This window comes from Strigops habroptila, chromosome 4 (assembly GCF_004027225.2).
Source record: "Strigops habroptila isolate Jane chromosome 4, bStrHab1.2.pri, whole genome shotgun sequence".
Classification (NCBI taxonomy): Eukaryota; Metazoa; Chordata; class Aves; order Psittaciformes; family Psittacidae; genus Strigops; species Strigops habroptila.
In genome coordinates, this window is record NC_046358.1 from 56919863 (window position 1) to 56936659 (window position 16797).

Sequence of the window (16797 nt, forward strand, 5' to 3'; positions counted from 1 at the left end):
TCATACAAGGGGTGTATATGTGCTAACCAGGGCATCTCCTTTTCACATTCTCCACACTGGAGTAACCATAAGTAACCAGGATTACTGGATCTTGGTTGAGAAGATGAAGTATTTTTGCTTCTTGCACAGTGTGAAGCATCGAAAAATGTCAAATGCAGAATAAACTATTACTGTCACAATACACCAAGAGACAGTGTTTTGTACATTGGCAACACAGATTTGTTTGCAAGCAGTAGTATTGTAAGTATGTATGTCCATAAATACCAATTCCTTTCAATTCATCTTGCAAATTAGACATGATCTTTTGCTATGTAATTAGCAGCAGATCTTTGAGTATTGTTTAAGCCAATAGTGATGTGGAAATAGGAAAGTGGGGCAGACAGTGTACTACTTTCACAATGAAGTAAGAGTTCTAACTGGATATGCTAAATTCTTTGTGACTTGTCAAAAGAGATAATAAAAAATTAAGGAGTAAAGAGCAGAGCTCAAATTACAGGTGTGAATTGCAGACATTAATAGCTCAAGCTGTTATTTCTTATGGCATAAGAAAAAAGTGAAGGTTGGATTCTGTACTTACAGTATCAGAATAGCTGCAAAGATTGACACATTGCCTCAGATGAAGAAACTAATTACTTCCAGCTTGGAGGTTTTTATCCAATTTGTTCTGGTTCAGAAACTCTGAAATCACTGTTTATACCACAGAATGCATATGAAACTTGTGAGAATCAACAAGAGATCAGAACCAACCCTGTGCCCCTACTCCCTCTTCAATGAGATGATGATTTTTTTATGTTGAGCACGTGGATTTCCTTAGTGCCAGATTGTTGTGGGGATCTGTGAGAGAGATGAGAAGAGAGAGTCGATTGCATGTTTTTGTACAGTCTCAAAATGGCAGATGTGTGTAGAAAGGCCTAGGAACAATGCTTTTCATCCCAGACCATCTATTCTTTTTTGGCAGATCTGTATAAACAGTAAGTATCTGCTAAGGGATGTGTGCAAATAAGTATTATTGTCTCTTAGCTTTTTTAACATATAGATGGCAGGAGCATAAGTGATTCAATTATTAGAAACCTGTAAATTACTATTATACAGAAGGTACAGTAATGAAACATGAATGAATTTGCATCTCAGTAAATTAACACTGGTTGAATTACTTACCATGATTCATATCATGGTAATGTTTACTTGCATGTCCTTTTTAATCTGCTTTTGCTTTTCTAGGTATTTCTATAGTTTCTATCACTATAGTGTCTGCACAACATAGAAAAATCACTAATATAAATTCCTTTTTTATTAAGACTTTTAATGTAGTAAATATAATTTACGTCTCATTAAAGGATGTTTGACACTGCTGTAAGAAGGACAAAGGAGCCACAATACAAGACCAAATCAAGATGTAGTTAATTAGTCTGTGTAGCAGTCTCTGCAACCGGGGAAGGAAGATTAAAAAATAAAGGCATTGTCTTAATGGAAAAATAAGTGCTGTTTAAGTATGAAGTTATGGGCTATTCTGTACAAATGTATGTTATGGTCAGTGAAAGGGTGTTTTCATGCCAAAATGCAAAGCTGTGTGCAGTATCTAAAACTACCCCTGAATGAAAAGAGGGAACATTTGAGAAGCAGGATATGTATGACTAGATGGAAGACATGCTGCTTCTGATACTGAAACTTTAATTTATTTTTGTGTTGTGGAATGTGATTACATCTTTGGATTTTGCTAGGACTGTCTTTGTTCAATGTATTTTAATCCACATTCAGAGTGGGAAAAGCTGCCTTTGCTCTCTGGGTGGTAATAATGTTTATACTGGGAGTTAGTTTACAGTTGGTACTGTGCTCTGAATTGAGACTAGTTTTCCTTTATGTTTACTTCCTTGTGTAGGCAAACCCCAACTAAGTGTGTCACGCAGGAAGTCTGTGGAGTTCCTCTAGATTTGTGCTGGTGTAGCAGGACACTTGACAGAAATTTTCTCTCTCTTTCTCTCAAGTAGATGGAATACTGTTGACAGATCTAACAGAAGCAGATCTTGGGAGGTACTGTTTTAAATGCTTTATTAAAGAAAGTTTTTAAAAAAGGTTGGGAATAGCAGAAAGAGTCGTCACGTGTCTTGTTTCAAGTTTAAATAATGCATGAATAGTGCATTACAAGTCCACACTGCTTATAATGCTGGAACACTATCCAGCAGCCTCTGATTTCCCAGTTTTAATGCAGACTACTCTATTTAAATTCAGATTATAAGGGTCAGAGATCAATATCAGTACTGCTCCAAGGATTAAGTACTTCCAGTGTGTGTTGGACTTGTATGCTACCTATCCTTGGCTTGTGACCTTCCTGTTCTACCTCTGAAGTACTGAGAGAAAAACATTTGTAATACTGAAAGAACTGAGAGAAGAGACCTTATAAATGTGTTAAAAGGCATCAGTGCAATTTTAAAGCTCTTCATAACAAATGAAACACAAGTGTGGATTTTTGCCTCTCCACCAGTATAGTAAATGTCATCCGACTTTCCATTAGTATCATGCTGTGTTTTCCAAGAAGAGAAATGCCGTCATGTTCATAGAGTGCAATTAAAAAAAATCTCTCTTTCTCCAGCTTCCAAACACTGTTGAGGGGGCTGGACAAAGTTAAAGACAGCAATTCAAAAGCCAGATCCGTTAGTCAAGATGGAATTAAGACTTTCTGCTAAAAGAAAAAGAACAATGAAAAATATAGACAGAGTGAACAGATTGAGGCTTTCTTTAATTTAAATACTGTAGTTTCTTCCTATCACATATTTCCTGAGTAGATTTCACTGGACAGAATTGTGAGGTCTTGGGGTTTTGGTTTGGTTTTTTTTTATTCCCCCTGGCCTAGCATTCCTCTTTCTTCAATAGCCTTATGTTCCTTTTTGTATGATGCATTAGATACATGAAATAAGTTTATTCCATTTTCTAATCTGTATTTGTTAGCTTCCAGGAGTCAGATCTTATTGCTAGGCAACTAAACAAGAAGGCTTCATCTTTGTATTAAGCAGTTTGCTGTATCCATGTCTGACCCTATGCTTATCTACACATACATCTATAAAATTACCTAAGTGCAGCTGTAAACACCAAATATAAACATGCTGCATATATTACACATATTGAATTATCTTGCAACTGAGTTTTTAGTAGCCAAAATAGCTTGGAAAAAGACATGGATTTTTACCTCCCCCTTTTTAGATGTATTTCCTTCATGTGCAACTAGCTGTAAGGGCAGCCTTAGCACTGAAAATTACTTTTGTACTTGGGCTATTAAAAGAAGAGCTATTTATATATTAACTACTACAATCTATATCTTCTTACATCAGGATACCTCCATATTTTTAGTAATGTCTCTGTAAGATTTTGATTACTGTAATTCTCTTTTTGCAGGTTTACCAAAGAAACTATGAGACTGAGGAGTTAGTTTGAAAAAACAACAGGGCTTCAGAAGATTGTACAGACAGCAGCCTCTCTGAAGTTTTAAGAAAGCCTATACATTTAGTATTTTAATGAGTTCGTATCTGTTATCTTGGTGCTTGATTGCATTTCCAGTGCCATTCAGCTTATTTTGTCGATCTTCTAATAAGACGTTCTCAGTAACATTGTAGTCTTATTACTAAGGATTTATTCTTCTTTTCTTCAGCGTCATTTTTGTAGCTGGAGAATCACTGTTCTGCCGTGGAAAAAAAGGCTTCTGATGTCACACATTGGCATTACCTTTTTTAAAAAACTGTTTTATATTTATTTTTAACTAGTTCATGTCATATTTTCAACATGTATATTCGGATGTGTGATGTCTGAGTCTTAGTTTTAGAACTGTAGAATTAAGGTCAGAAAGGACATGTGGAGGTGATCTAGTTCACAGTCCTGCTCAAGGCATGGTGAATCTCAGAGATTGAGGGCCTTCTCCTGTTCGGTTTTGAAAATCTCCACAAAAGAAGTCTGTGCAGCTTCTCCAGGGCTTTGCTGCAGAGCTGAGCCATTCCTGTGGTGAAGACATTTTTTCCTTGTGCCTTTTGGAGAGAGTGCCCCTTTCCCTGTGCCCCTCTGGAGAGAGTCTGCTTTTGTCTTCTCTGTAACTGCTCCCCAGGTGGCAGAAAACTGCATTTGGGTTCCTTGCAGCCTTTTTTTTAATTTTACTTGCTTAATAAACCCATTTCTCTTAGTCTTGCCTCATGTAATGTGCTGCGGTCCCCTAGCCATTGGAGGAGGCTGCATCTGGACTCCTTCCAGTTTGTCTTTCCTCTAATACTGAGTGCCCAAACTGGACACAATATTCCAGTAAAGGTATTCTAGATGTAGCCTCACAAGTGCCGAGCAAAGGGGAATAATGGCTTCTCCCCAATATGCTAGCTATGCTTGTGCTAAAGAGGTTGGGTAAGCGGTTTGCCGTCGTCACTGTGGAAGAGCATTGCTGACTCACGTTCAACACGCTGCCCTGTTCTATACTGTTGTTTCGAAGCTCCCATCTCTGCCAGGGCCTCAGTGTGCTTGGATCCACAGGAACACTGTGATGAAACCAAGGTGACGGAGAAGTGAATCTTACAGGCACTGCTTAGGCATGCTACTGTCACCACCCCTTAGATGAGCACTTGATTTAGCTGGCTGAATTACATGGCCAGTTTTCTAAAAGCTTTGGAGGGAACAGGACCCTTTCAATACCCTATTCTGTGTTTTGAATTACACTTTAAACCAGCTTCTGATCTTCAGTATCTGCAGAAGGAGCTCTTTTTTTATTCTGACTGGCTCACATAGGTACACCTAGAGTTGGTTAGTATAAATAAAGGAACTGAACTGATCCATTTTCAGTTCTAATTTTGGTTCAGCTGTGATTAAAGTTGTTCCGCTGTCCTTCCTGTTCCGATCAGAAATAGATGGGTAACTGACTCATGTTAAAGATACAGCATTTATAAATAGAAATGATTGCATGCTGTGGGTGATCCCATGGAATGGGGCTTCAGGTGGAGGTAGGGTTTAAACCCTTTTTTCTGCTTTGCTGTCGTAGCGCCACTATTATTTGCATTTCCCACACAGCACCACTGCTTTTCTCACCTCTTCAATCTCACTCTCTGTATTTAGGAACTGAGGCAATCTGGCAAGTACCATCGAGGGGAGGTGGGAAAACTGTAGGTCTGCACTATACTTAGTATTTAGTGGTGTTGTCAGCTGTGCCAAGGATGTGGGAGATGAGAAAGGAGATGCTGAAGCCCTCTCAGTTTTCCTCTACTGGCAGTACGCACAGACTCAGGTGTTTGTGCTGAAGAAACATTGTTACTTTTCCTGAGTGGAGGGAAACACAGGCTGATGGCGCCCAGTGTTCTGATGGCCGTGACAGCACCGTTTCTCAGGCTAGTTCCTGTGACAGTTTGTGGTCGTCATGTATCAGTTGTCTGAGTGCGCAAAGGAGGCAGAGGGCACAGAACATGTGGAAAGTAAGTTGCTCTCTCCATTTCTTCAGGGAAGAGAGCACTTCTAAAGAGGAAATTTCAGTCTTACATACCTCTGCAGCAATTAGCCCCTCCTTGAACTGCAATACATAATGCTGGTTGTGGTGGTGTACATTTCTGATGTAAACTAAACAAACAACATGTGTATTCCATAAAAGCCATTGAATAGCTTTCAGGTTAAAGAGAGGCTTGCATCCTCCCATTAGAAATCCACTAAGCTGCCTGATATCCACAAAATGAGGTTATTATATTTCATATTGCTTGTTTAGTTATAAATTTCAGTTTAAATCTCATGTTGCTACATCCAACCAGGCTGCATCTATTATAAGTATTATTCTTGATACAATAGTATACACTGGCTATTTTCTCTTACTGATTCTAGCCAGTCTTTTTTTTTTTTTTCTTGTAATACGAGATTTCTGTTTCAGAGTAGCTAATTCTAAGATGTTACAGATGAATGCATGAAAACAATAAGTTACTAAATTATTTACATATAACACCTCCAATGTTAATAATATTTTTGTGTTTTGTACCACAAAACTCCCTATATTTTTATGAGTTTAGCTTGGTTTCACTAAAAAAATCCTGTTGGTTTTGTTTTCTTATAGAATGATTTTCTTAACTACATCACCAAATCTATAGATCATAAAAACTTGTATCTACATTTTCTATGAACTCAGATTCTGTTAAGATGTAATAGGAACAGGCTTCCTAGAGAGGTGGTTGATGCCCCAGGCCTGTCGGTGTTAAGGACGATGCCCTTAATATCATGCTTTAACATTTGGTCAGCCCTGAATTGGTCAGGCAATTGGACTAGATGATCATTGTAAGTCCCTTCCAATTGAAATGTTCTGTTCTGTTCTTTTTGTACATTTATTTTACAGTTTGTTTGAGAGAAAAATTTATGTTTTTTCTCAAAAAACACTTCAATCTTCTGATAGAGCTCGTTCATCTACCCTCCTCAGCCTTTCCATGATGGTGCTTCAAAAATAGCAAAACTCATCTCGATCATGAGTTCATACTCAGACTAAATAAGTGCATTTTATTAATCTATCAGATTTCTTAGTTCTCTCTCACTGATATAGCTGTGATTTCCAAACTTGCATTTGTTTTTTTGGGTTTTTTTTACAGTACTTCAATGGAGACATGAATCTGTCACAAAATATTCTGAAATAAATACATGGGTTTTTAAACTTCAGGTAAGATGTGGTGGAGTCACAGGATAAGTGTGATTGCAGATTCTAAACATGATAAAAAGAACTGTGTAAACCACACATCTTTGTACATGCCAATAACATGCATATGCGTATAACATGTCAGGCTGTGATAGCTAGAACTTGGAGTTTTCATCTCAGACTTCCTGACATACATGAATCTAACTTGCATCCATTACTCCTATGCAAACAAAAAGATCTATTTTTAAAATAATTTCATCAAAGGAAATTTTTTGAAGAGGAAAGCTGAAATGGAAGAAGGAAATACATCCTGCCACACAAAATTTGGCTCCAGCCTCCCCACCTGAGCTAATATTGTCCATGTCTACATTAAGAGATAGGGTTGTGCAGTTAGAGCCAATCTACAGTTGGTGCCAAAAACCTGATGTCCACATTATATGTGAGTGGGGAAAAGGTGGGAATCTGCTTTGAACTAGCTACAGTTTGCTCCTGTCAACTGAAAGTCCATTAGTAGTTGGAGCACCTTACATGCTCTGTAGAGTGCATCTTTCAGCTTTGTTTCATTTGGGGGATATCCAGCTGTACTCTAATCTGTGCTGCATGAGACAAAGTAAGGTAAGAGGGACTGAATAGGAGATTCACTTCAAAGGCATACTCATGATCTGAACTTAGACTCATGTAGATGCATCCATTGATTGAATGGTTTGAAAAGCTAACATATTCAACCAGGCTGCAGGGAATTAGTACGTTCTTCCCTTTGAAAATAAATTATTTCTGTATTCACTGATGCTTAAAAAAATTATGCCAGTATATATTCTCTGTGCTAGGATAAGAGAGGGAAGAATGATAGAATATAAGGGTGTTCACAATGGAAGCTACTTGTTAGGTTGATAACAAAGGACTAAGCTGATAAGTGAAGACATTCTGTTTCAAAACTAAAATGGAGGGTTCATGGACAGAAATGTGTCTTCTATGTAAGTGATATCACTGTTTGAAAGCCTTCACTATTTACCTTTTTTTATAAAACTACAATTAGGAGAACTTTCCCTGGGTTTGAAATTTCTAATTTCCATAATCTGAAAACTGATAAATTTAAGGCCTTGCATGAAATCCAGTACACCACTTAATTCTTTAACATTAATCGCAGGCAATACAGTGACACTATTGCTACCTTTATTCTTCTGAGTCTTTACTGTAAAATACTACAGCAGCGAATGCAGAGAAATATGATAGTTCTGTAATAATGATGGAATTGAAGAAGGTCGTGTAATTCAAACACTTGTGAAATTAGTAGAATTATGTATTTCTTGCCAAGGCTTGTCTTCTGAGACTGTGCTTGTTTACAGGAGCTCTAGTACAGAAGCCCGTGAGGAAAGATGATATGAGGAGGCTGATTCTGCAATCTTATTCAGATGAAGCAGGACTTGCTCTGAGCAGTGAATGCTTTCGTTTTCATGAGGTAGCCTAATAATGGAATACTAAAGCATGAACCCTACATCTTAGCGTTCAAACTCTTTAAATAACTGAATTCACGATGCCTTATTGCACTTACGTTTGGTATGGTTCTCAATGGAAACTGGTAACATAATATATACTACATAGGTAGAACCAAAAAGAGAGAGGCCATTTTATTTTTTATGCAGACTTTGCTAAAAAGAGGTCATCGATAAAGTGAGCTGAGGTAATGAACCATATAGAAGTTTGTTACCAAGGCTTTTGCAAACCTCTGCAGGTAGCTGAAGCATTTATGTAGCTTTAAACATGCATATTATTGGCTTTATGTAAAGGAAATCAATCCATAATTTAAAAGTTGTACAAGCATTCTTTAAACTCAAACTTTCTCTCCCATTTTCTGAACCACTGTGTATTGATTCCACGTGTGGTACTTCCTTCAGCACTATGTCAGCATGTCTGCTGGTCAGTGGGAGTTTTGCCAGAGTTTTACAGTCTAAAGCATCAGGCCATTGTTGCAGATTATGAAAGGCTGGCAGCAGAGCTAGCATGGGTTAGGAGCCATAACATATTGAGGGAGCTGGCTAAGAGAACCCATGTCTTCTTCAGAACTCGGCAGAAATCCAGGAGTTGGAAAGTCCCTTCATACTGCTGATTTTAAGATCATCTGGTCTGGTGAGCAACGTTTCATTTGTTTGAGTTGGAGGAGTTTTAAAATTCTGCTAGGTTTCTGTCAGCATCCTCAGCCTCTCATTTGGCAAAGAAGAACATAGTCTAGCACAACACATTTGAAAAGTCTTTGACCTCTTGAGTGTTTGAGCTTTGGTATCTTACTGTGAACATCTACTTTTTAATCATATTTAGGGCCTGAGTAATTCTAACCATTGCTTGATTATTAAGTACTACTTGGTCCCTCAGGGTTGTTTTTTGGGAGAAAAAAAAAAAAGGCTATGACATATGTAAGAATTAATTAATTCCCTGCAGATCTTTGTATTCTTTTCAACTCTCAGTCTGGTTTTCTGGATCTTTCTGCATGTTCATACGTATTCAGCAGCTAAGCAACTATGGTTAAAAAAAATTAAAAATGGTCACAGTAAAATACCAAAATGGCATTTCCCTCCTCCAGCCTTTCATAGGATAACTGCAACAGAAAGGGCCAGGAATTTTACTGCCAGCTGATGTGAGACCTAGGAGAACAAATAACTCCACATTTTTTGCCCCCTGTAATCTTTGTTCATTATTATAGGAAAGAGTTTATTATGTCTTCATGCCCAGAAGGTTTTTAAGTTCTCTGTAACTCTAAGGCCACAGTATGTGACGGAAGTAAAGGAAATTGAAGTAATATTTGCATCTGCTAATACAAACACAGCTGTACCGCCTCTTACTAGTTAGATAAAAATTCTGTCTGCAAAGTTCAGATCTGGAACTAAATACCAAAGATGACCAATTTATCAAAAAATGTAACATTTGTTGTTTAGTTTAGGTCCAGCGTTTAATTTGTTTCCTGCCATAGTTTTCTGTGCTTATATTGGCAATCTCCACTCGCATAAAAGCAACTTAAACAGATAATTCTTTTGCGTCTACAGCTTAACAGAATAAACTCAAAAGCAATTTTATTTTCTCAAATACAGTTATGTCTTCATGGAGTGCCTGAAGTATTACACTGATGCATAGGAGTACTGAATAGGGTTGTGATTTTTTTTTTTGTCATCCTTTTAGCCAACCTGGCTAGGATGGCAAGAACTCCGAATTGTACATCAGGCCTTACTGAGGATGTTAGCAAAGATTGGATTAATTTATTACAGTACATAAAGGAAAATGTAATTTTGACTCACTCTGTGTATATATAGCTCCTCTAAGGTATTAGATTTTTCTCAATTACTCAGATTACCCATATGTTTCTTAGGTTATAAACACATTGTTTTTTATATAAAGAAGAAGGAGGATTGATTCTGACATTTTCTCAGTTGTGTGCAATGACGCTTTTGAAATTGTAGCAGCCTACTGCCAGCTATGGATGTTGACTCAAGCATGAGATTTTCAAAAGGCATGCTTACTTTAGAGACTAGTTTATCATGTTTCCATCTGTTGGATAAATATTTTTTGACTAAGTGTAAAACCCCAAATATATGTCATCCCAGATGCTCAAGAATTTTTTCATCTGACTGCTGACAAGCAACTAGATGAAATGGAAAATCCTTTCAAAACTCCTGCCAAGCAAGTCTGTACAATCGTGTCTCAGGCAACTAGAAACTCCTTCAGATTATATTTGGAACTTTATCAGAGGGTAGTCACCTGAGATTTTGGGCTTCAACAATCCAGAGATTAAAACCATAAATCCATGCAACAGTGTGAACAAATCTTACTGATCCTACTGATAGCATATGATTACCCAGCAGGTGGAAGATGTAAATCAGTAGTCTGGAGAGAACCAAGAGATACAAGAATGGCAGAGGGTTGTATGCTCAAGTGCATGCTCTCTGCAGCTGAGTTCCAGGAAATCTGACCTTGGGTTATTTTGGATGCTGGCTGATAGAAGCCTTTTCCTTGCTGCCTGAACACTGTGACTGAAGAAATTTGCATTCCTACTTTTTGCATTTTACCCAGCTAGCTTTACCAGACAGGATTGAAGTGATCGGACAAGACCGAAATCCCATTGTGTAAGCTTCCTTGCTGGCATGCAGAGATTTCTCTGTCCCTTACAGGAAGTATTTGGTAGATACACCTCAGGAAGTGTTCCTTGAGGGTTCTAAAACCGGTATGTTCTTTTGTAAATACACCTCTTTTCCTTTCCCCCATTCACTAAGATAAAATAATGCTCTGATGGTACATTCTCTGTAATCCATCTGTGACTTAACTTGAATAGATCTGGAGGGATCTGTTGCTCAGGTAGGTGCCTCCTCTGCAACACCAATGTGCTTTCATTTATACTGATTTTTTCCTTTTTTTATATTGTGTCTATTGATGTATTTGTCCAGGGAGAAGCAAAAGCAGATAAAGTAGAAGAGATGAAGTGAGTATAACAGAAGAGCAACTTTGTACTGTTGACTACTCAACAGCAGGTTTGATGAGAGCAGGTAAATACAATTTTTATTTATTTATTTTGTTTTGAGTCACAAGCTTTACTTAATGTAGCCACCAGGAGATTTAGTGAGCTTACGACCCATTTCATATGGTGTGATTTTAGTCATGCAGTTTTCCTTTTTTCCCTGTCAGGGTAATCTGAAAAGTAGGTTTCTTTTGTATTAAAGTCTGTTTCTGACCAAAGCAGTGAAGAACTATGATCTTGGTGTAAATTGCTGCTATTAGTTTCCCAATACTTCTCCAGTTTCTGCCTGTAGAATAGGAATATGAGACTGGAAGTGTCTCTTTGGATCATAGAATCCACCTCTCTGCTGCAGCAAGCATCACATTTCATAAATCTCTCTAAGAGCAACCAAACTCAGTCTTGAAACTACCTCTTCACCCACCTCACCTGTACTGAGATATCGTACACTTTTAAAAATGCTGTTCATGAGCTTCAAAGGCCTCAGCTCTGCTCACTGCTAGCTCTTCATAATAAGCTTCCCCATCTCTAACAGCACTACTGCAAAGTCAGCTTTTCTAATTCAGCAAAAAGAAACCAAAACTTCAAGAACAATTCTATGATTCTGTGAAAGGAAATAGCATAACCTGAGCCTATGTCTTCTGGCCAGAAATGGGAAACAGAAAATTCTCCCTAGAATTTCTGATTCCCAGCTTTTTTTCCCGATTCAGAACTTCCTTTGTCTTCAGTGATTATCTACAATGAGATTCTAAACATGTAGAGGTTTGTCCATCCTTAGCCATGCTATTAAATTGTTCTCTGTTCTTCCGGTTCTATCTGATTTCCTGGACTGATACCATAACAATATGAATCAATTCTGTAATTTATGACTATTTTAACTAAAGCAGATTGCTTTATTTTTAATTAAAAAAATAAGGTTTAAGTAGATTGCATCTTCATCTGATATTCTAAGGATTTATTATCAGACTCTGACAAGCGAAATAATATGGATTTTTTTTAGAGAAATGCAAGATAAACCACATAGCTTCAGAAATACCTGTCTAGCACTGTATTGTTTGGATTTTTGTGGCAGTGATCATGGAGTTGGTTCAGGGGAGATTTTACTGATGAGGTGGGATGGGAGTCTTTCTTATATTCCTTGGAGTTGCTTATTGATGCTTTCAGGTCACAGATGCACAAATCACTACTTTTGGCAGGGCTCTGGCAAAGACAGTTTGATCTAAGTGCATAGAAATGTGAAATTTTATCCTGTAAGTGGGACTGTGTACTTCTAAAATTTTAAAATGGCTGCTTAGGGCTTAGTAAACCTCCTCTGAGTCCAATTGTTCATCCACACATTTGTAACAGAATTGTAGAGCATTTTAATAATCCTCTCTTTTACCTAGCATCACAGAGTCTGTCAACAGTTTTTAATATTTTTGGTTGCAATGGGTAACAACTGTAGACAAGTTTTTTTGTGTGGGAATGTTACAGGATCTGTTCATATGTTATTCTGCCACATGATGTCCTCCTAACCTAGCTTAGAATCATTGAATGCATGCAATCCAATTTAGACTGGAAAATTCTGTAATGTTCAGACATGTATTTATAGAAAAGGTAGCAATCTGGTTACAGACTAATCAGAAGGATCCATGTAATTTTTTTTCAGTTGCTGCATATGAATTGTGAATTTCTTCTCAGTCTGAACAGTATAAATGCAGCCTTGTAAATACCTTCATTAAAATCCAAAGCTTAAGAAACTTAAGGGTTTTAATTTTGTTCTACTGTAATGAACAAAGTCCATTGTAAAATATTTCATTCTAGCTGTGTATTTCTAGCACTAACACCTGATTTGAATGTTGCACCCAATGTGTGAGTTGTAATTAATCTTGTTATGAATAAATGACTTCGACCAAAATTTCTAGAACTTGTAGTTGAGATATGGCACAAATACAGACTTTAGATTTAGATACAGCATACTACTTGTCCTTTAATTTGTGCCATGTTATTTCTTACTCTAATTTTTTATCAAAACCAAGTATACTTTATAGTGCTAATGTAGCATATTTTTATGTACTTACAACTTTGTGAATGCTAGTTTTCTCCCAGTACATAAAAGTAAAAAGATAATCTCACCTCCTCCTATTTCAAAGAAAGGAAAATATTTAAACTAAAGACGAATCTCAGCAGCCTTAAGAATTTTGATGGTAATACCAAACACCTGCATCTGGTGGAGGTCAGTAATGCCCCTGATGCAGTGTGCCCCTTAGCACTGACTCCTCCCAGCTGTGTCACAGTGACTAAATCTGGTGCTTTTTAACGAAAAAAAGGAGTTTAAACCTCACTCTGCTTTGTCTGCAGCAGAGTTGGCAGATGTGTTTTCTCTCTGTACTTCATCTGTATGCATCTATGTATATTAATATATGTATTTCTCACTGTATATGTAGACACCAACAGAGATATGAGTAAAACCTCACCTCTTCCTGTTCATCTGATCTTTTACTATGGTAGGGATTTACATTGGGCATAAACTATTTATATGTTTTAAATGGTGGCTGGGTAGTAGCAAAAGGAAAATTTTCCAATACAGATACCTAAATTTTTTAAAGTTTCCTTGCAAATTGACTCTTTCTTTGTCCACTAAATAAGACACTGAGGCTTATGTCTTAGGAAGAAGTTCTTCTCCTTGAGGATAGTGTGGCACTGGCACACAGATTGCCTAGAGCAGCTGTGGCTGCTCCATCCCTGGCAGTGTTCAAGGCCAGGTTGCACGGGGCTTGGAGCAACCTCAAAAGGTGGAAGGTGTCCCTGCCCGTGGCAGGGGATTAGAACTAGATGAGCTGTAAGGTCCCTTCCAACCCAAACCAGTCTGTGATTCTATGATTCTATGTCACACTGCAGGGCTTTCTTCTGAAACAGAACTTTAGTTTAACCTAAACTTCAGTTTAGGATTTTTAAATGAACTCATTCTTCAATTAAGAAAGGAAGAAAATGCTTACATAGGATATTATTAGGGAAACGAAAGGAAGTGTTTTCCATGGAATACTCAGTAATTGGTCCATCCCTCTCCTCTGAATGCACCCAGTACTATTTAAAGCAATTATACCAATCATGACAGTGTTTAGGCAGAGATTACATTCAAGGCGAAAAATGAAAATGCTGTTCTAGCATTCCAGTGAAATCTGCTTTGACAAGTTAATCCAGTATTTATTTAATTAAACAATGGTAATAAAATATTTAATTACACTTAAAGTTTTCTATTTCTGTTATCCAACTAGGCAAAAATATGCAGAACTCAATAGGTGTCAAGCAACAAAAATGCCTCGAGCGCTTTCAATATCACCGTGTTTTATAGATGAATGAAAGAAACTGAGCTTCAGTCTGCACAGGTATAATATTTATTTAATTCCCTTTCTGCTATCTGAGGCTGAAGCAAAAGGGAAATATCTCCCTCCTCCCTCAACCCAGCCCTGTTTGTTCCTGGGGAATGTTAATCAGCTTCCTAGTGCCAGCAGGCTACAATCACCAATAAAACTACTAATTAGTTTTAGATAATGATATTGGTAATGAGCCTCTAGTTCCTCAGAGGCAGTACACTGAGCTTGACTCAGATTTATTCAGTTATTTATCAAGAATGTTATTGTGATAAGCAATGTGAACAGTTTGAGCATGTTTAATGCCAAATATTTTCCCTTAGTTTAATAGCATCAACAGATTTTTTTCTTTTTTTTTTTTTTTTTTTTTTTTACAAATTTTGCTGAAGTAACAGCTGGTTTTAAATTCACTTTCCATTAAACAGTGGTAGTATTTATCTCCTTGTTAGTCCAATTGTTTGATTACTCTCTTGGACATCTTTACTAGTCAGGCAGTTATCTGATCACCTGAGGTAAGAACACTTAATTGGGGGAGATTTTAAAACGAACCTTCTGTTGTATTGCCTCTCTAGGTCTGTGGCTGGTCTAATGTTAATGATCTTACACTGCTATTTTTACAGGGCATAAAAATCTTTGGCTTGCCATTCAGTGGGTATTCTACAAGTGAGGTTAAAATGTGGGAATTGCCACCTGTGAGGGATAGAGGGAACAGTTTTGTCTCCCCTCCATGTAGCACTGTTGCTGCAGTTGTCAGATATGGGGTTATTTTAGATGTTCCAGAAAGTTAACCTCAAAATTCTCTTCATCATTATTGCCCAGAAAGAATACCATTATCCAGTAGATGATAACAAATATTATGGAATGATTTCAAGCCTGGAGTTGCAGTAGGGAAACAGAAATGACATATTTTTAGCATCTGAGGATATCAGTTTGGTGCCATCTTTCTCCCTCGTAAGTTTACATTGGAGGAAGGATTGTGTTTAATGGGTAGACACATGGAAAAATGCCTCTTTCCTTGTAGGATTGTGTGTTGAAAATGAGACTACACAAGGTAGAAATGTAACTTGCGTATTTCCTGACTGATGTGTCTCTGGCCCTGCTAAATGTTATAGGATTTATTTGACCTTTAATCCCTTCAAACACCAAACCCCTGTCAGAAGACTAACAGTGGAAGACTATAGCATACTGTAGCATTCTGGACTTTGTGCCTTTTTTTTTTGTTTGTTTGTTTTCTGTTTATGCATGTTCACTGTCTTAGAGTAAAGCCTCAATCTTATTCCTGCTCTCCAAAAATTAGGCATTTAAAGATGTAATTTTTGTCAAATTTACATTTTTAAATTGCAATTCTGAAAACGCTTGCAAGTGTTTCCTGGTGGCATGTGGAGTCTGTTTCTGTTTTCCTTGTATAACTGAAAGTTCCCTGGTACAACTAAAACTTTCTCAATTTTGACCAGTTGAGCACTACAAAATGAAATTGTTATTCTTTTTTGTAAGTATGTGGTGACTAGGCTTTAAAGGCATATATAAGTTATTTTTGTATTCCCGTCAATAGAGCATCTGTGTAAGAGGAGTATCTTGAGTGTTTTTTCTAGCTTCCAGTAAAGTTTCTATCACTAAGAACAAATGTAAGAATTGTTAATGAGACACTAAGTTGTGCTCTCTCATGTGATTCTTCTGCCTGGCCCAGGAAGTCTTGAATTACTTTCCTTACAGTAGTGCAGCTTCAGCTTAATGTTGTAGAATAGTTTCCAGCTTGCTTGTTAATGCATTCTCTGGGAAAATGGAGGATGTGAATTTGAGCTCCCTCATTCTGAGGAGAAAATCAAAGCTGAGCTTTTTATTTCATAGGTGATAATGAGGCTCTTCCGTGAAATCTAGAAACTTTTCCTTAAGTCATCTTCTGCAGGAGTAGAACAGGTGCCACTCAGCTCTTTAAGGAATTTGTACATTTCTTGGGGGAGCGAGATGTAAGCTATGGATCTCTAGAGAGTGAAATACTTTCCATGAAACCTGAAGAAGATATTTAGGGACATACTGTTGTCTATAAAAAAAGTTTTGTCTATACTAGCTTTTAGCAGTGCTACTCTTTTCCTGTTGACTTAAGTTTGGTTTATCCGTTCCTGAGCCCTGTGTAGGGCACGTGGCAACTTTTCTTAAGGTCATGGACTGTGATTTGAAGGCAATGGTAAATATACCTATTACAGCATCTGTATGTAAGCTTTTTATTGTATTTATCACTTTATTCTACTTACACTTTAATTATGCTTACTTAGTGTGGAATCTTCTGCAGCTACTGTTGAATTGCTTTTATTTTTGCCATATCA

At 37.3% G+C, this 16797-nt stretch overlaps 1 long non-coding RNA gene across 2 annotated transcripts in view; it reads left to right on the plus strand.

Moving 5' to 3' along the window:
* LOC115607528 overlaps positions 1-16797 on the plus strand; it is a 58576-nt gene that overhangs the window by 11729 nt on the left and 30050 nt on the right. The window contains exons 1-3 of one of the 2 annotated variants that reach the window (XR_003991262.1): positions 1832-2031; positions 7969-8081; positions 11053-11151. This is a non-coding gene — a long non-coding RNA (uncharacterized LOC115607528). Of the gene's footprint in view, positions 1-1831; positions 2032-7968; positions 8082-11052; positions 11152-16797 lie in introns of those variants that run through there. The other variant, XR_003991261.1, reaches the window with a different exon arrangement.